Source organism: Dendrobates tinctorius, unplaced genomic scaffold (assembly GCF_039654945.1).
Source record: "Dendrobates tinctorius isolate UK_male_01 unplaced genomic scaffold, ASM3965494v1 ptg000214l, whole genome shotgun sequence".
Taxonomy (NCBI): domain Eukaryota; kingdom Metazoa; phylum Chordata; class Amphibia; order Anura; family Dendrobatidae; genus Dendrobates; species Dendrobates tinctorius.
In genome coordinates, this window is record NW_027361881.1 from 9421549 (window position 1) to 9448258 (window position 26710).

Here is a 26710-nt window from a genome sequence, read left to right on the forward strand (position 1 = left end):
GAATATATCTACTATAATACTGCTCCTATGTACAAGAATATAACTACTATAATACTGCCCCTATGTACAAGAATATAACTACTATAATACTGCTCCTATGTACAAGAATATAACTACTATTACACTGCTCCCTATATACAAGAATATAACTACTATAATACTGCCCCCATGTACAAGAATATAACTACTATAATACTGCCCCCTATGTACAAGAATATATCTACTATAATACTGCTCCCTATGTACAAGAATATAACTACTATAATACTGCTCCTATGTACAAGAATATAACTACTATAATACTGCCCCTATGTACAAGAATATAACTACTATAATACTGCCCCTATGTACAAGAATATAACTACTATAATACTGCTCCTATATACAAGAATATAACTACTATAATACTGCCCCTATGTACAAGAATATAACTACTATAATACTTGTGACGGACTCAGCTTCTGCTGAGACGATTTTTTGAGTGGACCCTCTGGGTCGTGGCACCCACCCACCGAGGGCGAGCTGACCTTGTGAGGAACCACCCCCTATACAAGGAGTGTCAGGGGCAAGGCCAAGGGGGTGAGCCACCACGACTGCTGGGACCAGACGGCCGGCTCAGGGGGACACTAGTGAGTGTCTAACAACAGGAATGAGCAGGATGCAAAACATAAAGCGAGGTCACTGGGTTTCTTCAATAAACGTGGTTTCAAGCTTTGGAAGGCATAAACCGTGAAACACAGCAAAGTGCATGCAGGGGCACGCCAAATGTTCAAGACATAACACGTGCTAGAAAACATACCAGGGTCCAAGGCAGGGTACGTGCTAGGAGACACACCAGGGTTTCAAGGCAGGAGGCCTGCTAGGAGACACGCCAGAGTTCAAGAGAGATGTGTGCTAGGAGACACGCCAGAGTAGAAGAGAGGAGGCCTGCTAGGAGACACGCCAGAGTTCTAGAGAGATGCGTGCTAGGAGACACGCCAGAGTTGAAGAGAGGATGCGTGATAGGGGACACGCCAGAGTCCAAGACAGGGTGTGTGCTAGAAGACACGCCAGGGTCCAAGGCAGGGTGCGATGGCATCGGACTCCTGGCAACGACCGACAGGATCCAGGCATCAGGCTGCGGAAATCCGCTCCGGACATCAGGCCGCAGTCATCTGGTTCTGGACCTCTGGCAGTGGTCGGCAGGATTCGGGAATCCGGCAGGCAAGCCAGGGTTCAAGGCAGGGTGCATGCTAGGAGCCACGTCAGGGTTCGAGGCAGGGTGCGTGCTAGGAGCCACGCCAGGGTTCGAGGCAGGGTGCGTGCTAGGAGCCACGCCAGGGTTCAAGGCAGGGTGCGTGCTAGGAGCCACGCCAGGGTTCGAGGCAGGGTGCGTGCTAGGAGCCATGCCAGGGTTCGAGGCAGGGTGCGTGCTAGGAGCCACTCCAGGGTTCGAGGCAGGGTGCGTGCTAGGAGCCACGCCAGGGTTCGAGGCAGGGTGCGTGCTAGGAGCTACGCCAGGGTTCGAGGCAGGGTGCGAGCTAGGAGCCACGACAGGGTTCAAGGCTGGAGACACGCCTCACTGGCCAGTGCACACGGCTGAGACACAAGCAAGCGGCACGACTAAGGCACAGGAGGCGGGCAAGGGGCAATCTTGTCACGTATGCCTGTCCTGTGTGACATGACCCAAAGGCCGGTAACTAAAACAAGACTGACACGTGACACTGTCCTGTGTGACGCGACCAACAGGTGGGTACTGAAACAACAAGACAAGTGGAAGGGAATACCAGACAGGACAAGGAAAAGACAAAGCAAGAAGCGGAACCTAGGCAGAAGCACAGAGCGGGGTCAGAGAGAGTACAGGAAAAGAGAGTGTGCCAGGAGGCACCACAAAGCAAGGCAGAATACAGAGCTAGCAGTGGATCGTAGGTTGAAGCCTAGAGCCGGGTCAAGGAAGAACCTTGAGACTAGCCTGGAAATGTGCTTGAGAAGCACCATAGCTCAGAGCAGGAATGGTGTGTGTGCCAGGAGGCACAACAGAGCACCTGGCAGAGAACAGGGCTAGCAGCGGAGAGTAGGCCGAAGCCCAGAGCCGGGTCAAGGAAGAACCTTGAGACTAGCCTGGAAATGTGCTTGAGAAGCACCATAGGTCAGAGCAGGAATGGTGCGTGTGCCAGGAGGCACAACAGAGCACCAAGCAGAGCAAAGGCAAGACATGGCAAAGCAGGCAAAGGCAGAGAACACAGGAAGGACTACAAGTCAAAGCATAGCAAAAGCAAGACATGGCAAAACGGGCAAGGCAGAGAACACAGGAAGGACTACAAGTCAAAGCATGACAGAGACAAAACATGGCACAAAGGACAACACAAGACATGGCACAGGACAAGAGGAAGAATACAAGCACAGAGCGTGTGCAGAGATGCACGACAGGGCAGAGTGCAGGGGCACAGAATACGGGGAGCGACCGAGCAGACCAAGCAGCCATGCAGGGAAGCAACACGGTAATCAGGCCCCGACCATGGGAAGGGGTGGTCTGATATAGGGCATTAGCACCTGCACTTCTGGGTCAGGACCAGGAGGGGACTTCCGGTTCAGTTCCTCCAGGATCATAGAGAGCATTGCTAGATCAGACTGGGCTGGACCATAGAGAAGGTCACATGATCAGGGGCTCCAGAAACACAGAGAGGACTGCTGCATCAGACAGCGCTGGAAAGGTCACATGATCAGGGTCTTCAGGAACACAGAGGATTGCCGCAGGCAGAGCAGAGACAGCTGGTCACACAGCCACGGCATGCAGCCACGAGGTGAGGTGCGCATGCACACTGCTCCAGGCATCTTGCAGCACAACAGTCACGAGGTGCATGTGCACACTGCTCCAGGGATCTTGCAGCATAAGACATGAGAGACCTCCAGGGCGCCTGCAGAGACCCGGCACTGGGGCAACGCGGCATGACAGGCATGGCAGGCATGACAATACTGCTCCTATGTACAAGAATATAAATACTATAATACTGCCCCCTATGTACAAGAATATAGCTACTATAATACTGTTCCCTATGTACAAGAATATAACTACTATAATACTGCCCCTATGTAGAAGAATATAACTACTATAATACTGCTCCTTATGTACAAGAATATAATTACTATAATACTGCTCCTATGTACAAGAATATAACTACTATGATACTGCCCCCTATGTACAGAAATATATCTACTATAATACTGCCCCCTATGTACAAGAACATAACTACCATACTATAATACTGTCCCTATGTACAAGACTTTAGCTACTATTACTGCTCCTATGTACAACAATATAACTACTATAATACTTCCTCTATGTGCAAGAAAAAAAAACTACTACATTACTGCCCGTATGTACAAGAACATAACTACTATAATACTGCTCCCTATATACAAGAATATAACTACTATAATACTCCTCCTATGTACAAGAATATAACTACTATAATACTGCTGCTTTGTACAAGAATATAACAACTATAATACTGTCCCTATATACAAGAATATAACTACCATACTATAATACTGCGCCTATGTACAAGAATATAACTACTATAATACTGCTCCTATGTACAATAATATAACTACTATAATACTGCTCCTATGTACAAGAATATAACTACTACAATAATGCTCCTATGTACAAGAATATAACTACTATAATAATGCTCCTATGTACAAGAATATAACTACTACAATAATGCTCCTATGTACAAGAATATAACTACTATAATACTTCTCCTATGTACAAGAATATAACTACTATAATACTGCCCCTATGTACAAGAATATAACTACTATAATACTTCTCCCTATGTACAAGAATATAACTACTATAATACTGCTCCTGTGTACAAGAATATAACTACTATAATACTGCGCCTATGTACAAGAATATAACTACTATAATACTGCTCCTATGTACAAGAATATAACTACTATAATACTGCTCCTTTGTACAAGAATATAACTACTATAATACTGCTCCTTTGTACAAGAATATAACTACTATAATAATGCTCCTGTGTACAAGAATATAACTTCTATAATACTGCCCCTTATGTACAAGAATATAACTACTATAATACTGCTCCCATGTACAAGAGTATAACTACTATAATACTGCCCCTATGTACAAGAATAAAACTACTATAATACTGCCCCTATGTACAAGAATATAACTACTATAATACTGCCCCTATGTACAAGAATATAACTACTATAATACTGCTCCTTTGTACAAGAATATAACTACTATAATAATGCTCCTGTGTACAAGAATATAACTTCTATAATACTGCCCCTTATGTACAAGAATATAACTACTATAATACTGCTCCCATGTACAAGAGTATAACCACTATAATACTGCCCCTATGTACAAGAATAAAACTACTATAATACTGCCCCTATGTACAAGAATATAACTACTATAATACTGCTCCTTTGTACAAGAATATAACTACTATAATAATGCTCCTGTTTACAAGAATATAACTTCTATAATACTGCCCCTTATGTACAAGAATATAACTACTATAATACTGCTCCCATGTACAAGAGTATAACTACTATAATACTGCCCCTATGTACAAGAATAAAACTACTATAATACTGCCCTTGGCAAAAATTATGCAATCACCGGCCTTGGAGGATGTTCATTCAGTTGCTTAATTTTGTAGAAAAAAAAGCAGATCACAGACATGGCACAAAACTAAAATCATTTCAAATGGCAACTTTCTGGCTTTAAGAAACACTAAAAGAAATCAAGAATAAAATGTGGTTGACAGTAATTCTTACTTTTTTAAACCAAGCATAGGGGAAAAATTATGGAGTCACTCAATTCTGAGGGAAAAAATTATGGAATCACCCTGTAAATTTTCATTCCCAAAACTAACACCTGCATCAAATTAGATCTGCTCGTTAGTCTGCATCTAAAAAGGAGTGATCACACCTTGGAGAGCTGTTGCACCAAGTGGACTGACATGATTCTTGGCTCCAACATGAGAGATGTCAATTGAAACAAAGGAGAGGATTATCAAACTCTTAAAAGAGGGCAAATCACGCAATGTTGCAAAAGATGTTGGTTGTTCACAGTCAGCTGTGTCTAAAATCTGGACCAAATACAAACAACATGGAAGGTTGTTAAAGGCAAACATACTGGTATACCAAGGAAGACATCAAAGCATCAAGACCGGAAACTTAAAGCAATATGTTTCCAAAACAGGAAATGCAAAACAAAACAAATGAAGAACGAATGGGAGGAAACTCGAGTCAACGTCTGTGACCGAACTGTAAGAAACCGCCTAAAGGAAATGGGATTTACATACAGAAAAGCTAAACGAAAGCCATCATTAACAACTAAACAGAGAAAAACAAGGTTACAATGGGCTAAGGAAAAGCAATCGTGGACTGTGGATGACTGGATGAAAGTCATATTCAGTGATTAATCGCGAATCTGCATTGGGCAAGGTGATGATGCTGGAACTTTTGTTTGGTGCCGTTCCAATGAGATTTATAAAGATGACTTCCTGAAGAGAACATGCAAATTTTCACAGTCATTGATGATATGGGGCTGCATGTCAGGTAAAGGCACTGGGGAGATGGCTGTCATTACATCTTCAATAAATACACAAGTTTATGTTGATATTTTGGACACTCTTCTTATCCCATCAATTGAAAGGATGTTTGGGGATGATGAAATCATTTTTCAAGATGATAATGCATCTTGAAATTATGAAATTATCATTAGAATTAGAAGAATTAGAAGAATTAGAATTATAATTATAATTAGAATTATCATTAGAATTTTGGATAACTAGAGGCGGAAGACCTGTGAAGACTCAGACGTCAAGGTTAGATTTCAGAAAGGCAGATTTTAAGGGATTCAGAAAGATAATTGGAGGGATCCAATGGCTGGATATCCTTAAAGACAAAAATGTCCAGGAAGGATGGGAAATCTTGAAAAATGAAATTCTCAAAGCACAGTTGTTAACAATTCCGAAAAGAGGGAAGAATAGGAAGCATTTAAGGAAATCAGGATGGGTGAACACAGAACTTAAGCACATGCTAAAAAGGAAGAAAAAAATGTTTATAAAATGGAAAGAGGGAGGCATATCTAAAGAAGAATATAATGCTGTCTGCAGAACCTGCAGGGCACAAATCAGATTATCTAAAGCTGAAAATGAATTGAGGCTTGCAAGAGATGTCAAAAGCAATAATAAAGGATTTTGGGGATATGTCAAAAGTAAAAGAAAAGTCAAAGATGCTATAGGATTTTTACAGGATGAAAATGATGAAATGGTAAGACAGGATGTTGAGAAGGCTGAACTTTTAAATTCCTATTTTGCATCTGTTTTCTCTCAGAAAGGAAATGTAACACCAACTGTTATTCACTGTCCTATTAAGGGAATAGAAGAATCCAGGATATCTATAAACAGAAAGATAGTGAGGAAACACTTAGCTAACCTAAATGAATTCAAGTCTCCAGGTCCAGATGAATTACACCCCAGAGTACTGAAGGAGATAGCAGAAGAAATTTTTGAACCCCTCTCCATAATCTTTGAAAATTCTTGGAGAACAGGAGAAGTCCCAGAAGACTGGAGAAGAGCAAATGTTGTTCCTATCTTCAAAAAGGGGAAGAAGGTGGACCCAGGCAACTATAGGCCGGTGAGTCTGACTTCTATACCAGGAAAGATCTTTGAACAAATTATTAAACAACATGTATGTCAATACCTGGATAAGAATGAAGTGATCAAACAGAGTCAGCATGGGTTTGTAACTAATAAGTCATGTCAGACTAACTTAATTTCCTTCTATGACGGTATCACTGATTGGGTGGATCAAGGAAATGCTGTAGATATAGTATATCTTGACTTCAGCAAAGCATTTGACAAAGTCTCTCATACAATCCTTATTGAAAAAATGACTAAGTATGGAATGGACAAGGCAACTGTTAGGTGGGTTCATAACTGGCTTAGTGATCGGACCCAAAGAGTGGTCGTAAATGGCTGCACATCCAGTTGGAAGAATGTCTCAAGTGGGGTACCACAGGGCTCTGTCCTGGGCCCTGTATTGTTCAACATCTTTATCAACGATTTAGATGAAGGAATTGAGGGTAATCTGATTAAATTTGCTGATGACACAAAGCTAGGAGGGATAGCTAATACTAGAGAAGAGAGAGAGAGGATTCAAAAAGATTTAAATAAACTGGAGAAGTGGGCAGCAACTAACAGAATGGTTTTTAACAGGGAGAAATGCAAAGTACTACATCTGGGCAATAAAAATGAAAAAAGCATATATAGAATGGGAGGAATAGGGCTAAGTGACAGCACATGTGAAAAAGACTTGGGTATACTAATAGATCACAGACTGAATATGAGTCAACAGTGTGATGCAGCAGCAAAAAAGGCAAATGCAATTCTAGGATGTATTAACAGAAGCATACAGTCTAGATCACGTGAAGTCATTATTTCCCTCTACTCCTCTTTGGTCAGACCTCATCTGGAATATTGTGTCCAGTTTTGGGCACCACATTTTAAAAAAGACATCAACAAACTGGAGCAAGTTCTTAAAAGAGCGACCAGAATGGTGACCGGTCTGCAAACCCTGTCTTATGAGGAAAGGTTGCAGGATTTGGGAATGTTTAGTTTGCAAAAGAGAAGACTGAGAGGAGACTTAATAGCTGTCTACAAATATCTAAAGGGCTGTCACATTGTAGAAGGATCAACTTTATTCTCATTTGCACAAGGAAAGACTAGAAGCAATGGGATGAAACTGAATGGGAGGAGACACAGATTAGATATTAGAAAAAACTTTTTGACAGTGTGATCAATGAGTGGAACAGGCTGCCACGAGAAGTGGTGAGTTCTCCTTCAATGGAAGTCTTCAAACAGAGGCTGGACAGACATCTGACTGGGATGATTTAGCGAATCCTGCTTTGAGCAGGGGGTTGGACCAGATGGCCCAGGAGGTCCCTTCCAACTCTACGATTCTATGATTCTATGATTCTGCCATAGAGCAAAAACTGTGCAAACATTCCTTGAAAAAAGACACATAAGGTCAATGTCATGGCCTGCAAATAGTCCGGATCTCAATCCAATGGAAAATCTTTGGTGGACGTTGAAGAAAATGGTCCATGACAAGGCCCCCAACCTGCAAAGCTGATCTGGCAACAGCAATCAGAGAAAGTTGGAGCCAGATTGATAATAAAGTGTGCTCTGTGACACTCATTAAGTCCATGTCTCAGAGACTGCAAGCTGTTAGAAAAGAGATGGTGCAACAAATACTAGTGATGTGTTGGAGTGTTTTTTTGATTGTTTGTTTTTCATGATTCCATAATTTTTTCCCTCAGAACTGAGTGATTCCATAATTTTTCCCAAATGCTTGGTTTAATAAAAGTAACCATTACTGACAACCACATTTTTTGCTCTTGATTTCTTTTAGTGTTTATTAAAACTAGAAAGTTGCCATTTGAAATGGCTTTAGTTTTGTGCCATGTCTGTGATCTGCTTTTTTTCTACAAAATTAAACAACTGAATGAACATCCTCCAAGGCCGGTGATTACATAATTTTTGCCAGGGGTTGCACTGCTCCCTATGTACAAAAATAAAACTACTATAATACTGGCCCTATGTACAAGAATATAACTACTATAATACTGCCCCTATGTACAAAAATAAAACTACTATAATACTGCCCCCTATGTACAAGAATATAACTACTATAATACTGCTCCCTATGTACAAAAATAAAACTACTATAATACTACCCCTATGTACAAGAATATAACTACTATAATACGGCCCCTATGTACAAAAATAAAATTACTATAATACTGCCCCCTATGTACAAGAATATAACTACTATAATACTGCCTCCTATGTACAAGAATATAACTGCTATAATACTGCTCCTATGTACAAGAATATAACTACTATAATACTGCCCCTATGTACAAGAATAGAACTACTATAATACTGCTCCTATGTACAAGAATATAACTACTATAATACTGCTCCTATGTACAAGAATATAACTACTATAATACTGCCCCCTATGTACAAGAATATAACTACTATAATACTGCCCCCTATGTACAAGAATATAACTACTATAATACTGCTCCCTATGTACAAAAATAAAACTACTATAATACTGGCCCTATGTACAAGAATATAACTACTATAATACTGCCCCTATGTACAAAAATAAAACTACTATAATACTGCCCCCTATGTACAAGAATATAACTACTATAATACTGCTCCCTATGTACAAAAATAAAACTACTATAATACTACCCCTATGTACAAGAATATAACTACTATAATACTGCCCCTATGTACAAAAATAAAACTACTATAATACTGCCCCCTATGTACAAGAATATAACTACTATAATACTGCTCCCTATGTACAAGAATATAACTACTATAATACTGCTCCTTATGTACAAGAATATAACTACTATAATACTGCTCCCTATGTACAAGAATATAACTACTATAATACTGCCCCTATGTACAAGAATATAACTACTATAATACTGCTCCTTATGTACAAGAATACAACTACTATAATACTGCTCCTTATGTACAAGAATATAACTACTATAAAACTGCCCCTATGTACAAGAATATAACTACTATAATACTGCTCCCTATGTACAAGAATATAACTACTATAATACTGCCCCTATGTACAAGAATATAACTACTATAATACTGCTCCTTATGTACAAGAATATAACTACTATAATACTGCTCCTTATGTACAAGAATATAACTACTATAATACTGCTCCTATATACAAGAATATAACTACTATAATACTGCTCCTATGTACAAGAATATAACTACTATAATACTGCCCCTATGTACAAGAATATAACTACTATAATACTGCTCCTATGTACAAGAATATAACTACTATAATACTGCTCCTATGTACAAGAATATAACTACTATAATACTGCTCTTATGTACAAGAAAATACCTACTATAATACTGCCCCCTGTGTACATGGAGCGCCCGTCAGGGCCGTGGGGCACTCGGTACCGGGCCGCTTCTTAAATAGGCAGTGTCACAGCGGCGGTGACCTGGTCCGTGGCCCGAGGCATCCAATAAAAAGGGAATATTTACAAGGGATGATAAAGAGTTTTTGTAATAAGTGTTTGTGACGCCACCTGTGGTTTCTGGTCAGGAGTGACCAGCTCTGCGGTGCAGATCCTTTGGGACTGATGGTGTGATGCAACAGATTCGGAATAGCTCTCCACAGGCAGAGTTGTTGTCCCAGGGCAGATGCTTGCAATTAAAGGTGTTATGTTTGCTGATGGTAGATGTAGCAGTACTGAGTAAGTGTTAAAGCAAGAATTCAGAGGACACAGTTGGGTGCAGTTCCAAAGCTTTACTCACATTCTGTCTGCAGTACAGATGCCCGCTTGGTACCATGTCCTTCAGGTGAGGTACTCAGTCAACTCCCAGGCAGGGAGTACACCTTTCCAGCACTCCCTTCAGTATATGCCTTTCCTGACCATCTCACTGTGCTGCCTTCTCGCCTCTTCTTACGCAACACCTCACAGTTAGTGTCCCAAGACAGCAGCTGCGGACCTTGTCGGATAACGTGCTCAGTTCATTTCCTTGCTCCCTTTTGGCTGTCTTTCCGGCGAAGATAACTGTGGTTAGTGGCTGTGGCCCCTAAAGTTGCCACAGCTGTCGGCTTTCTAGCTGAGTCCTGTTGTCCACTAGGCTAGGGGCCGAGACCCTTCTGCGACCGGATCCCTCCACCTGACAGCCGTCAGCATGGAACGAGCCCCACGGGTGGACTACGCCCAGCCCGTGCCTCTGGGTTCCCTTCCCTCTACAGGGAGCTTCCTTCAGTATCTACTCCATCCAGCAGCTCCTCCCAACCAGGAGCTGCTCTATCTACATCCTTACATTTCTCCCCCTAAGGGAGAACTGCTCCTGACTTCCTTACAATTCTCCCGCTCTAACCCTCAAGCTCCACCCACCTCCCAACACCCTTTCCTATCCAGCAGGGATGAGATTATCCTCCCTTAGGGTCCATCCAGGGTGCCCTGCTGTACTAAGTGTGTGTTGGATGTAGGTGTAAAAGTGCAGTCAGGTGCCTCCACCTTACCTGGGAAGTGGGACACCACATCTCTGGTTGAGGTGCAGTACCTCTGTGGCGACTGAACTCTCAGGGGTGCCACATACAAGAATATAACTGCTATAATACTGCTCCTATGTACAAGAGTAGAACGATTCTTCATATATACTGTATATATAGTGATATATTTTGTATACATTTATACAGATTAAATAGGAAGCATGAAACAGTTTATATGTAAGCAAAAAGGCAGATTACATTTTAGAATGCATACTATAAAAATGAGAGAGACTTTATTCCATCCTGTAGCATGTAAACCCGAAAGGGCAGGGTCCTCTCCCCTCTGTATCAGTCTGTCATTGTTAGTTTGTTTACTGTAAGTGACATCTGTAATTTGTATGTAACCCCTTCTCATGTACAGCACCATGGAAGCAATGGCGCTTTATAAATAAATAATAATTTATATCATTATTTGCATTTTTTTTCATTCCAAAATAATAAAAATAAATATATAGTTCTTTCTTTAAATCCTTTCATATAAAACTGTTTAAAAAAAAAAGATTTTTAAGGTTCCTTTGGGGAAAATCAGAAGTTCAAGTTTTCAATTTCAGTTGCTTTTTTAATTATCTTAAAATCTTTGGGGGGGGTTTCTCAAAAAATTGCAAATTCCCAACCATTGGTTGGATGCTCACATCAGCTGCCAAGCCAAACCCTGCTTTTTTATGATATTTTTATTCCCATTACTTCCCCAGCTCTGTTCCCACACTTTAGACAGCTTGTCACAGCAGCTTAAATACAAGTGTACGGCGACGAGGAAATGCCATTCAGTCCCAATTCATCTCCTAATATTCTATGTTGAAATGATAATTGGTAGGGTCTTCATTGGGAATGGAAAAAAAAAGGGAAAAAGAAACAAAAGTTCATTTCAGTCACCGACGGCATTATCTCTGGTGATGTGTTCAAATGAACAGATACATTAAAAAAAAAAAAAAAAAGCCTGTGCTATATATCCCCCATCTGCTGGAGCCGGCCGTCCACAATTCTTTTCAGCTGACATAATCCAGATTGATTCGTTCAGCAGATAAAATTCAGAACCCTTCTGCCCTTTATAGGCGCAACATAATACTGCTCTTTATTCTGTAACAATGTAGCATAATGGGATCAGAATGTACAAGATGACTGTACTTAAATGACTGTGACATACAAGGTCCTAACACAAATCGTGGTTTACAAGAAAAAAAAAAGTAATTATTAAAATTTTCCTTCGCTAACAAGGTCTAAAAATCCGAACTTTTTAAAGGATCTGATCACTCTGGATAGAGTAAAAGAAAAGCAAAGTAACTGCAAACTTCAGACTTAAATACTGTGAACGACATTAATATTGCAAGTCAGATCCAACATGAATGGATAAGATTTACAAATACTCTTAGGGAGTTCTGAGTCAATAGGACAGGGGGTGCACCTATTTTCAACCGGCTCCCCACCATTATTAGCCAAGTAGGCAGAGGGATAGGGCATCTTTATGCACTACGTGGATAGATCATTCACCTGATTAAGAGATGTGAAATACTTCATTTCTCCTGGGGTGGCGCTGCAGTTAGATTAAACATTCCGTATCAGGTTCAATCACAGATCTTCGCTGAAAACTGGCGCTCTCGGTTGTGTGATTACATGTGATCAGCTTTTTCCAAAAATGTCCAAAGCAAAAAAAAAAATTCAAACTGTGAGTTTAAAGAGGTTTTCATGAAACTGCAAGTTATCGTCCCCTGGTGGCGCATAGATTGGGGCCAACTTGCGGATCCCGAGAACAGTGCTCTGGAGTCCCAAGTACAGGGCTATACAGAGCGCTGTCCTGTATGCTCGACCTCCGCTTCATTCATTGTCTATTGAGCTGTTGGAGAAACCCAAGCACAGAATTTTTCTGTTTCCTGCAGTGCCATAGACAATGAATGGAGTGGGAGCCAAGAATTCACACCTCCACTCAATTGAAAATAGGGGGGTCTCACTGGTCACCCCCCCCCGCCATCAGTAAGTTATTACCTATCATGTAGATAGAGAATAATGTTTGAATTTGGGAAAACTCGTTTAACTTTTAAAACTAAAAAGCAGAGAACCCTATTTTTTCCACAAACCACATATAGGGCGGGCTGTACGGAAGTTTGGACACCTGTTACTGAAGCTCTATGGAAACGGGGCAGCCATGACTCCGTTACCAGAGATTGAGTCCCTCCAAGTAGTAAGGGTCTTGTAGCTATACCGTCATGTCATATCCCTCGGGTATGCCGTCTACCTATGATCAATGGGGGTCCGGCCTCTGGACCAATGTACTCATTTTAAGTTTTTCCTAAAAAACCGCACTCCCAATCACATGGCTAGGAACCGCAGCTCACCCTACTAACTGCACAGTGGGTGGATGGTTCACCACCGTGATGGGGGAATGCACTGCTAAACCAATAATGTGGCCTCATCCATTTTTGGATCAGGTATTTGAGGGGGGTCTGTTGGTCCTAGAATGGCTGTTTTTATTTGATGGAAATACCTTTATTATTGAAAGCTTACAGCTTAATAAATATTCTACAGAAACGAGGTAGACCCTATTAATGACATGCATCCAGTATTGGCCAAAGGACAAAGTTCTTGTACACTTTGGCCACCTTTAAAATGGATGTGCCTCTTCTAAAGAAACACGATTTATACAGGCATCTAGTCACCTGTAGAGGTCGGTCTGGATTGGTGGCTGATTTCTGTATCCTTTCTATTGTCTTTTAGACCTTTCTCCGACATCACAGCTTGTGGAGCTGCAAGCTTTGTTTAATGGCTGTTTCCTGTGAAGTTGCGCTGTTTTTGCCAAGCCCAAAAAGAGAAAGGTAGGATTTTATTTTGGGGGACAAAATATCTCTTTTTTAATTTTAGATTCCCATTCAATTTAAATTGGCAGCCAGCTACAGAAAATCGGAATCTGTTGGTGGATTTTGCACAGCGCACCACAGACCTCAATACGACGGCTGCTACGATTGTCATCCAGTGTTCACACCATACACTTCTTTTACACTCACGTTTCTGCTTGCCATCAGGAATTGGAAACCTTTATGTTTACATCTAGAGTTATTTAATCCATATATTTGTATCCAGCCAGGACGACAATGCTCCAGGAGTCGGAGAATCCTTATTCTGTCCTTATACATTTTACCTGTTGCTCAGCTCACAGGGGATTGAGCAGACTGAATAAAACTGTAACAAATCCTCAGCTGTGAGAGGATTTTAGCTCTGTACAGGTTTCCAACTGTACTGGGCCCATTTACTAAAATTCATCTTGAGAATTGGGAAGGATAGACGTTAAGCGTCCCATGAAGTTACAGAACTTGTCCAATACTCAAGGATCACTCGCATAAAACTGGAAAACTTTTAGAGAAGTTTCCTAGATGCGGTATGGATATTATATCAGGGTTGTGGAAGGGGTTAAGGGGCATGTAATAGTATACAGACATTCCTAGAGTTAAAAAAAAATAGCCCCAAAGAAATTGCACTCAACAAAGACCTGCTTTTATCCCTTTCCTTGGTCCACAGATGAGAATTAAGAAATAGCTGAGGACTAATCCTTTTGGAGTAGCTCTCTGCTATTCAGGCCATGGCAAATCATACATTCTTTTTGTGACAGGGCTTGAGTGACATTTGATCAGACAAACCCCAGTTTCAATGGAGACGCACAATGTTCAAAAACACACAGAGCAGATTGCCAGGTAGAACACTGTGCGGCCGGCAAGGGTCTTAGAGCCGCTGAATGCAACTTTTCATGTTAAGACACAAACTAGCAGCGACTCGGTGACACTGTGACTGCTCTCTCACAGAATCCCCGGCTCAAAAGACGCAACATGCAGAAATGTGTTTGTGTGTTTTCCGTCAGGCCAATCTCTCTCTTTCTTGGACGCAAGAAATATTAGAACAAGCGTCAATTCATGTAAAAATTTTGAAGGGGCGTATAATCATCAAAAAGGAACTGGAACAAAGGGACGGTTGTGCGACTCGCAGGGACAAAAGTTTAACAATGCTGGAAAGTCTGTCATAGGAATTATGCCGATCGAGGATGGGACATGTGAAACGTGGTGGCCATCACAAAGACCGTCGTCCCAGGGAATACTGGGCCAGAAGTGTAACATAGAACACAGTATTACAAGGGCAGATCTTGTTTGGTTTGTTGACATAGTGAAATTCTGTTCATACATCATCAAGTGTGAGGGCAGAATGGAGAAATTGTACATTTCTGGATGCTTTAAAGAGGATCTATCACGTGACATAAATGCATACTTGGTTACCTGGTATAAATGCCTTTCTTCTCTTGAATCCAGCACTGCCTTTCTATTTATTCCTGCACCGCTCCATTCCTGAGATATGGCGCCCTTTTCCCCATCTCGTCTTCTTAGCCTATTGGGCATAGTTCTCAGCAAGACTCCCATAAGGCTGGGGTCGCATGAGCATAGATTCTCTCATCCGAGAGAATCGGGTCCAATATGCTAATGAGACACTGATCAACTCCGCTCCGAGTGTGATCTGAGTGTCAATGTAGTGTGATCCCAGTGTCAGCATAGTGTCATCGAGTGTCAACGTAGCGTGATCCATGTGTCAGAATTGTCTGATCCAGGTGTCAGCATAGTGTGATCCGATTGTCAGCGTAGTGTCATCGAGTGTCAACGTAGCGTGATCCAAGTGTCGGCATAGTGTGATCCAAGTGTCAGCGTAGTCTGATCCAAATGTCATCACAGTGTGATCCGAGTGTCAGCGTAGTGTCATCGAGTGTTGGCATAGTGTGATTCGAGTATCAGCGCAGTGTGATCCCATTGTCGGCATAGTGTGATTCAAGTGTCGGCGTAGTGTGATCCATATGCCAGAGTAGTTTGATCCGCATGTCAGCATAGTTAGATCATAGTGTGATCCAAGTGTCAGCATAGTGTGATTCTCTCAGATAAAAGAATTGAAGCACACTTTGAGGAGAAGATGGAGAACAAAATTTCCCCATCTTCTACATTGTGAGTGCACAAAAATCAGAGTGCACTTGGATATTATCAGCGTGCAGTCTGATGATTTCCACGCACCCAATGGGTGAGTGTTGTCCGATATATGCGTCAAATTACACTACGCTGTGATGGTTTTCTCACGCCGAATCGGTATGTGGAAAAAAAACATTGATCACCACTGCCCATTACATGTCATTGGTCTGTGTGCTATCCAATAAAAAAAAATCAGATAGCACCCGTCCGATTAATAAGGAGGTGTGAGCGAGCAGTAAAGAACACTTTAGGACCACAGCCACTAGGATAACAAGACAAGATTTCATATAGGGAAGAGGGGGGCAATATCTCATTTAAAGAGAAACAATGCCAAATCCAGCATAACAGAGGCATTTACACAACGTAGGGGGAAAAAAAATGATTTTTGGCAAATGACAGGTCCTCTTTAAAGGGTGTGTCCACTTTTGGCCTGAGTTTTGCTCATTTAAAGAAATATAAAGTATTATGCTGGGGCCTCAGATTCTAAACAAAATATCTGCTGAATATGGAGAACAAGCAGATTTCTGAATACAGTTTCTATGTGTAACAAAAGAAAGTCATTAATAGCTATGGACCCATTTTACATATCTTCGTGGTGACCTTAAGTTCATAAAGTTGCTCTAAGTGTCGTTCTGCAATCTTTATCCTTTCATTTTAAGATTTCATGATGTGCAGTTTGCATCCTGCCTCTAGTGTCAGACTTTTCTCATGCGGATCGCTCTCTCCCAGTAATACATGCTGGATGTAAGTTCTGTGTGATTAAAATGCTGTTGTCTTCACTAGTTCCCATTCATCAGCACAGCTTCATTCCTGGAATGATTGACTCTCCCCAGTTACAGCCTCTTTTCTTTGCCTTCCCTGACGTTTCCTCATTCTTCACACTCTGATTTGTGCCCAGCCCTCTTCTTCCCTGCTCTTATATCCAAAACTGAGAGAATGGAGGAGGCGGAGAGTAGAGACATCCTTCAAAGCCAGGAGCAGAATTACACTTCTCAATATTGAAATTGCAACAAAAGAAAGGTAAAGTCATGGAATTATGGAATCACCGGATGAATAGAAATGTTAATGATCTGCAATTCCTACAAAAAAAGTCCGGTCTTCGGCTACATGTCTGCAGTCACTCTGTGCACACAGCACAAATCTAGTTGGTGTGTGATCGCATATATGCAAATTACATAGTTTAGGTCACGCGCCCGCCTCCGGCACTGGATAATCCTCAATGCGTGCAGTGTGCGCGATGTGAGGATTCACAAATCTGCAGCCGCATAGAGTGACTGCAGACTTGCCACCCTAAAGGGCCCGTTACACATAGCGATATCGCTAGCAATATCGCTGTAACGTCACTGGTTTTGTGACGCAGCAGCGATATTGCTAGCGATATCGCTACATGTGATACTTACCCCCGACCGGCTCCCCCGCTGGTTATTGCTGATCGTGCGAGAACGGCCTGGACCATTTCTCGTCGGGCGCTTCCTGTGGCGACGAGCGACGCGTGGACGTGGGCGGGAGGACGTCAGGATCGCCTCGTCTGACAGGTAAGTAGCGACCCCCGACTCCTGCTATGTCGCTGGTGAGATCTGCCTGTGTAGCAGCTCACTAGCGACCACTTAGCGATGCACCAGCGATCCATATCGTTGTCGGGATCGCTGGTGCATTGCTTAGTGTAACGGTACCCTAAGGCCGGACAACCCCTTTAATGGTAGTTTGAGGAATTTTTTGATGCGCTCAATGCACATGGGCAAATCATCAAGATCTGCTGCTGGCAGCCCCCTGTGCAAATGCTGACCAATGACATCCTAGGAGTGCTCGAAGGAAATAAGTCTCTACATATTAAAAAAAAAAAACTGACCAGCACCTACCAACAGAATAAAGCAAGTGTGAACAGGTTCTAGCTGCAATGATTCCATAATATCCAATCAAAAGAATACAGAAGCCTCTGCAAATGCTGCAAGATGTGAGATGTATACAAACATGTAAACTACACTACAGCTATATAGAATATACTGATAAAATGAGGGTAATTGCCGCACAAAGTGGCCTGTTCATGTGTGCCCACCAGCCACTACATAGATGCTGAGTGCCGCTGTATTCTTGGGTATGTGTATATTTGTAACAGTATTATACAATATCGATACAGTAACAGAAATAAAGTATATAAGCCATGGCACTGCGCGCAGCCTTCACCCGACTCTGCTATATGTCTCAATACAGGCTAAATATATAACTAGATAGTCACGTAATCTATTGTGAAAACCAATAAATGCGCGCTTGATGGAAATTTGTCCACTACTTACATTTTTTTTTCAGTAAGATTAAAAAAAAACAAAAAACTGCTAAAGCCGTATTATCCCATCAGTGCGAAAGAATAGACAAGGTGATAATATAGTTGTGTTAAAGCCTCCCTGTATTTACTCATGTGTGAAACAGTTATGTCTGGTCACATAATTGGCACAGTTCTGCGGAATATTTCACATTTTATAATGAACATTAAAAGAGTTTGTGGATCATTACTTTATATGAGTTTCAAAGTTATTACATAAAAACCCAACAGGAAGGGTTATAAATTACTTCATCTGCAAGCCTGGACTTGGTAAACAGAGTTCGGGCTCCACAGCCCAGCGGGCAGATGCCAGGCAATAGGTAATAGACTTTAATATACTGCAAAAAAGGGGAAAAAAATCTTAAGATGTTTGTGCCATTTCCCTGAAAGGACTCTCCATAACTGGCTAATGCATCGCCTATCCTTGCGGGTCACTGGGGAACCAACTGCTCGGACAATCACCACCAATCCTGAGCACCAAATTCTGAAATTCTCCACCACAATGGTGCGCTGGCCCACAGTGGGCGCGACGAAGTCATCTGCGGGTATCTGCGCCTGCTATAGAGGAGAAAATGTTAATGTGTTAGAGAAAATCATTGAACATTATTACAGGATGCACCAAGGAGGGGGGATATTATACCAGGATGGGGGACATTATTACTGGTAAGGACCCAAGATAAGGGACATTATTTCAGGATGGAGGAAATTGCACCAGAAAGGGGCCCAGGATGGGTAACACATATAACTGGAAGCAGCCAGGATGGGGACATTGTACTAGGATGGGTGACATTGTTACTGAAAGTTGCCCATGAATGATGGAGGACATTATTACTGTAAGGGGCGTAAGACGGGTGACATATATTACTGGAAGGGGCCAGGATGGGGACATTACATCAAGATGGGGGACATTTTTAATGGAAAGGACCCAGGATGGGGTGCATAATGTCAGGAAGGGGATCATGATAAGGGACATTAAAGCATTATTACCGGAAGGGACCCAGGATGGAGGACATTATACCAATGAAGGAGCCAACGATGGGTGACATTAGTACAGGATGAGGGACGTTATTACATTATGTGGAGGACAACACGATAGGATTTAGAACACTGCAAGGGCCCATACATCAGACCAACATGCAGGTAGTGTCCGAGGTCCAAATTTTGCACCAGGGCCCATCAGACTCCAGATACACCATTGTCTCCTGACATGTATGTTTTCCTAATTACGGTACTCATATACCCCATTAAAAAAATTCATTTTTGGGCTAACACTGTGTTTTTCTGTTCCTCTGTTTTTCCTCCTGGAAATGTATGAGTTTAATTGACAAGTGGGTGTTACCATTCCCTTTGTCAAAGGGGTATGTTCCTACACTGTCTGCATGATTGGCCATTATCAGACTGTGCAGAGTCACAACTACAACTCGTAATGCCAAATGACCAATTATTCCTATATTTCTGGGAAGAATAATAGAGGAATGTATTAATGCAGAATCATAAGACAAGCTGTTCCAGAATTAGAATTTCAAGGAGAATATATCAGGAGTGGCATCTAGTCTAATTATAACCTTTAGACTGCCAGCAGCCACCACTAGGGGGAGCCACTGTTTTTTACATTTGCGTAGTGTGTAGTAATGGGTGATAATTTGGCCATTTTACTCTGTCTACACAGCAGATTTGGAACTGTGACCGATATAAAACTAAATTAAGACATTTATCAGAACAGTTTTGGTCCCTTTTAGATATAATAAGCAAAAGGGTTAGATATTCACATCAAAGCTCAACAAAAGCCGGAGCAGAGAAGGCATATTACTCCACAGTGAAATGCGACAATTCTAACAATTTCCAGCAATAAACGGGAAAACAAAAGATTCTGTTACTTCTGCCGAGAATACAATGCCCTTTGATTTAGCCGGAGCTTTAAACTCAAGTGTTGTTTTTTTGTTTTTTTTTCTTCCTCTTCTGTTCTGTTTTTTTTCTTTTTTGTTAGCAGCCCATCAATTATAGTTTTTATACTGAAACACGTAAGGAAAGCTAAGTATGAAAAAAAAAAAGAAGCTTTAACAAATGTATAAAGTAAAACAAACGTTGAATATGATATAATCGCTATAAAGAGATCACGGTAAAATGTAGTTGATGACAGTGGTTTTTAGTTATTGCGGAGAAGGGGATTGCTGGTGCGGGGTGACATTTCCTAGGCAATGGCTGCGCTGGTTCATAATTAGGTGGTAATTATATTGATACAGATGTGGGTGCCACATGCAACATTAAAGGTTACGTTGAAATGCGAGCCGGAACTTATTTCTTTTGTTGTTCTTTATTTCCCTTTCTTATGTATTGTTAAGGGCGTATCATTGGTACAACATGCACTTTTGGGGCCACCACTACCTCCAAAGCAGGTGGGATTGTGCATTATTAGGACCTATTTGATTGCAAAGGTCCCACATGTTGTTCTTACACAGGGGCCCTTTTTCTGTCTGTGTCCGCCAGTGATACAATCCATAGGGGAAGCCCACATGGGGCACTTGCAGAGGATGTGCCAAATCCTAGTCCTGGTTGACTCCAAGGGGTGAGGAAGTTGCACAAGGATCATTGGAAAGAGGTTGATTGGGGAATCAAACAACCCGGGTAGCAAAATAAACCATCAAGAAGTACTCGGCTTTGTAGTTTTCTTTTTTTCCCCCCATCTCTTCTGATATTGTCGGAGGGTGCTTATCTTGTATTCTTCTCTAGTTGCGACTAACGTAAATGGTATTGGTACCTTCAAAAAACAATACAAACTTTGTAACCATGTCAGGTTACATAAAGCACCTAGTATAGTCTATAGAGGGATTAGAGTTTATCTATCCAAGATGGTTAAGTAAATCCTGCATTCACCAGGGGGTTGGACACGATGACCCTGGAGGTCCCTTCCAACTCTAACATTCTATGATTCTATGAAAAGGGACTGAGGAGCAGAGGGAGAGACACAGACAGATTGTGCTGAGCTTTCTAACAAGTCTTTCGACTCACCCCAGAGGTGGATTCACATCTACACTGATCACTACTGCCGTATAATGTCCTCCATACTGTTGCTGATTGTCTTTGTGGCTAAGTAATAAGAAGCAGGACACTTCTTCACGTTCTACACAGTGTATGGGAGACATCATAACAGCTTCTCTCCATCCACTAGCTCAGACTCCAATGCAAATTCAGACACTCCTGAGGGGAAAACTGGTGAAAACACGCACTAGAATGAATCATATAATGGCCAGAGATAGTTTTCGCTCTCATGTACACACACGACAGCTTATTGTAAAAAGTGACTTGAAAGTATTCTTTCTGTTTCAAGTATCAGAACACAGCTTGAAGATGGAGGGATTAGTGTTCTCCAGCAGCACAGAGTGTTTAAGGGGAACACTGTGTTGGTCTTTGTGGGGAACAGTGGTCTGTTCTTTTATGTAAAAAATGTTATTTAGGACAGGGTTGCATTTTAAGTCATAAACCGAGAGGTGAGTAATAGCAGGAGATAGGATGGGTCCACAGCAGAACAAAGTATTTCAGGACAGAAGCGTGTTTATCTTGGGATAACAGAGAACTGCGTGTAACTTGGACAGAACTATGAAAAGAAAAGTGAGTTACATAGTGAAAAAATCAGCATCTCCAGCTGCACAGAGTATTTCAGAAGGGAACCCACTCCTCCTGTGGTAGGTTAAAGGCTAAGATTTACATAAAGAAAGGATCAGGGACCCCCAGCGCAAAGAGAATTGTACGGGGTGGTCACTGTCTGAGAGTTATATAGTGAAAGAGTCGGGGTCCACCTAACAACAGAGTATTTCAGGAAAGGGGTGAGCTCCTCTTTTGGAAAGTTACAGTCTAACGGTTACACTTTAATCCTTTTTTACACCTCTCTGAACTGACAGATATGAATATTTTTACTAAAAAAAAAATCTTCTTAATGCATTATATAGCAGATACCAGGCAGAAATTTCTGATAATATCTCTGCTATAATTTGGATGCATCCATTTACCCTCCCCCTGTGTCTCGCCCTGCACTCCTGAAATGGGATCAATCACTTGAAATTCTATTAAAAATATTATTTTCTTCACAACACTCCAGGTTCCCCCCATCTGTGCTGCCCGCATCTGACTGACTGCTCATTTGCTGCTTGATAAATCTTGAGTATTCTACAGAAGTCTCACTTGTGAATTGACGTGAGGAAAACACTGTTTTTGGCCTCCGTTTACGCCGCTTCCCCCGCGCTGAAGGACGGTAAAAGATCTGCAAGTTACTTAAAGAGGCAATTGCCAAAGTGACTTATTCTTGAGAATTAGAATATTTTCCATTCTGATGTACAAATGTAATATTCACGTCTGTGACTTCCATCTCCATGAAAAGGTTCCACACTTGGAAGGCAATAACAAAAACAGGCAATTGGTACCGTTTGTTTTTAATGTCTGCCGCCTGCAAACGACCCGTCTAGTGTTTTATCTGATGGCGAGTGCAATCCCAAGTACAATGTGGTTTTCATATCAAACTTAGATTGGTTTCCTCCATCATATTCCACCATGAGCATAACTATTACAGCGATGATTATTGGGGCCGTCCCCGGACATTACACTAATCACAGTGTGTCCTGAGGCTGAGACCCCCACTGTAATTTAGGGGGGAACCCAGCTGCACTAAGTGTCAAACTCCATATGGGAAATTGGGTATTACATAGCTATCAGTAAAATGCCCGGACATGCACGATACCTCAGAGAGGAAGGTTCTCTTTGTAGAGATAAACTGAAAAAGTTTTCAGCTGGAAAACCTTTAGCGCTCCGAGTACAGTATTTCTATCACTGGCGAACACAGACAGAAGGGGGCACCTGTCCAAGAACAGTATATGAGCCCAATAATTCATAAGAATGCAAAATTCCACCTGCTTTGGAGCTGGTTGTGGCCCCCTTACCTTTTGGGACCCTGTGTGGTCACCCCAATGATATGTCCTCCCCTGATCTCCGTAGGTTCCCATGGAGAGTAAAGGCACAGCCACCTCTGCCCACCAAGGATTCTGCAGCATCGGTGGTCTTAGTGATCAAACTTTTATGTTAAATCTATAAGTAGGGTCTACAAGACGACCTATCAAGGGGCCACAATAACACCCCATTAAAGTCCATGTGATCAGGATTGGGGTAAGTATTGGCATTTTGTATTTTACACAGCTGCTGATACTCACCAGAAACATTTTTTCATGCGCAATTAGCAGACAATAAGTAGCAAGATACATATTTTTGCAGCAAATTTTTTTTCCCCCCCCCCGATTCCAAAAAATGTGAACTGGATTCTGAAAATCCCATTCAGATACATGGATTAGGACTTCATGCCGGTTCTGGCGTGGAATTCGGATGAATAAGCGTTTTGTGCACGCACCCTTACACAAACCCTTTCGGAGCATGTGGATGTAATAGAGGGGTTCTCAGGTTTGGATTAGGACAGTGCCCCCTCTCAAGGATCCTAGCCAAGTACCTACAGGAGAAACGATGGATCTCACGACTGCAGCAGATGATTTCGGAGGGTCCAGACAGTAGGACAGTCCACCACCACCAGCCCATTGTTGGGGGATGACGGTCTCGAAGCTTCACAACCCATATAAAGATGATGTACTATGAATAATCTAAATGATTCATAATTAATCAATGGCTACTGATAATCTCTTCCTACTGTCATGGATTTCAGAAGGAGGAAAAGTATTCTTCTTTTTGATTTGACTTAATTTACTTCTTCACCATTCCCAAAGTTCCTCCATAGAAAACAAACCGCAGATCCAAAGGCAAAGGGGATTCTCCATAGAGCGAGTCCTCCCTACTCAAGTCATTGGGGGAAGACTTGGAATCAGAAGGTTACGGTTTAGCAGCACCTTAGACTTTTGGTCCTTTGGTCTCCAGAGCTTTAAATTTCCTCTTCTGAGAGAGACAATACAGGGGGACTCTTGTGCAACCTATTGGAGGCAGCAATCCTAAAAGTCAATATTGAAACTTTAAAGGGCGCCCCACATTACTTAGAATAGGAAGTCCTATGGCAAGGCCTTTTAAAGGGTCAATATTGATTTATAGGCTCTCGAGTCTCTGTCCTCTTCCTCTCTGAAGACGCTACTTACATATTCCAATTCCTAGGGGAGCATTGTAAGTAGAAACTATAACTTAATACAACTTTCGTTTTGTGATCTGTATAAAATAGAAAGTTGGGTACTATATGTGGAAATCGCTCCCCGTGTCAACATCTTTCGTCCTTGCATCTCCATAGCTTTAGTTTTGAAATGAATCTGAACTCGGTATGATCATTCTGGCGCCGGCAGTCGGTTTTTTACTCCTGCGGGTTTGCGCCTCTAGGTGGCGCTCCGGTCGCACAACTTTGTCTCTTCCCAAGTACAATGAAAACATTAATTTGCTATGAGATAATTTTTGACGTAGATGTAAAATGGTGCCCATTCGAACTCAGTAATGAAGCATGGTGCATTTCTACTGCTCCTAATTTGACTAGTTAAATGACTCCATTACGTGTCTAACAGACAGAAGCAAATAATTTCTGGTCAGTTGATGCTCAGTTATCCATGTTATTTTCCTCTTAAAATAAAAGTCTGTTCCCCTCAGTTTCTTTGTCTTTATCATTAATACAATTAAGGCAGAGGATGCAGGATACAATGTATATGTATAATGTGTGTGTGTGTATATATATATATATAATGAGAGCCCCTTTGCCACACATTATATGCTGGTTTACCGTCTGATCAATCTCTTATATGTTATGAGACATTTTGCCATTAGGAGCCAATTTGATAAAAAAAAGCTGGATCCCATCATATCCTAATATTGTAGAGACCATCGCTCGGATCCATATTGTAGCATCAGTTCTATTACATTTACTTTGAAAATGTCATAAGGCAATTTACTTACCACTAAGAAATAATAATTATTGCCATTATGCTCCATAAATGTTTCTTTCCCTTCCTGAAACAAGCAGCGATACAATGTATCATTTTACACACATCGCAGGCATATTAGGGGGGCACAGCTGTTTTCGTCCTTCTCTTAAGAGCCATGTGATTAAGTTAAGGGATATCGGATAATCTGAGGCTCTCGTTCTATTGGTTTTCCCGCAGACACAGCGGCTTTTAAGTTTTAAGTTCATGTAATGACATAGTTTATGAATCTGCCGCTAATTATTCCCGAACACCTGTGGTCTGGCCTCTTTAAATGCATAATAAAATAAGAAAATGGCTGCGAGTACTCATCTGCCTAAGTATGATAATGTGTCTGTACGTCTACACACATGCAACGCCGTGTGTCCCACATGAAATATTGATGGAGTCCTAAGCAGACAGACAAGGATACAGACAGATTCATGGATGGATGGACAAATAGATGGAAATTTGATATATACAGAGAGAGAGGGAGAAAAGAAGAGCAACGAGAAAGAAAGATATGTAGATATATGAGAGAGACATGCAATAGATTCATATCTATGAGGATAGATCACAAGAGAGAGAAAGATAGATATGAGAGAGAGAAATGGAACATATAGATAATAGATGATAGATAATAGATCATAGATAATAGATGGATAGTAGTAGGGTAGAAAGATTGATAATAGATAGAGATAGGTAGATAATAGAGAGATAGAGAGGTGGATAGATAGATATGATAGATAATGATAGAGCGATAGATAATGATAGATGGATAGAAATGAGATATAGAATAGTTAGAAATTAGATAGATATGACTTGGAAAAATGGATAACAAATGAAAAACGTAGGCAGCACTCCAATAGTAACCAAAGCCAACGGACTTTATTTAGCCCATGCTGTGTGGCAACGTTTTTTGGTCCATTGCAGTGAGCCCTACCTTTTCAATTTTTATATAACCTGGCAAAATCTGGATATTTTGTTTGTAAGGCATGTGTACCCATCATTTGTTAAATGTGCTGTTCCATTTTTTTTTTATCATTTTTAGGTAGATGCTAGATACTACTTGCCATGTGAGAGGCATTTTTGATAAAAAAAAAATTAAGTTAGGGTCACATTAAAGAGAGGTCACCTTGTTGTGGCTGGTGGGCACACATGAATTGCCCTATTTCTGCCATAACTACCTCAGTTTTATTAATATTGTTGTTGGCATTATTGCTGTTTTATGTATTAGTTCATGTATTGGAAGTTTGCATATATCTTGGCGCACACAGCGGCTGCGGCGCTCTCAGGTCTGTATATATTGC

The 26710-nt window shown here is 41.4% G+C and overlaps 1 long non-coding RNA gene across 1 annotated transcript in view; it reads left to right on the top strand.

The window, feature by feature from the left end:
- LOC141058800 (uncharacterized) overlaps positions 1-26710 on the top strand; it is a 240568-nt gene that overhangs the window by 76148 nt on the left and 137710 nt on the right. The window contains exon 2 of the long non-coding RNA XR_012222320.1: positions 13885-13982. This is a non-coding gene — a long non-coding RNA (uncharacterized lncRNA). The remainder of the gene's footprint in view (positions 1-13884; positions 13983-26710) is intronic.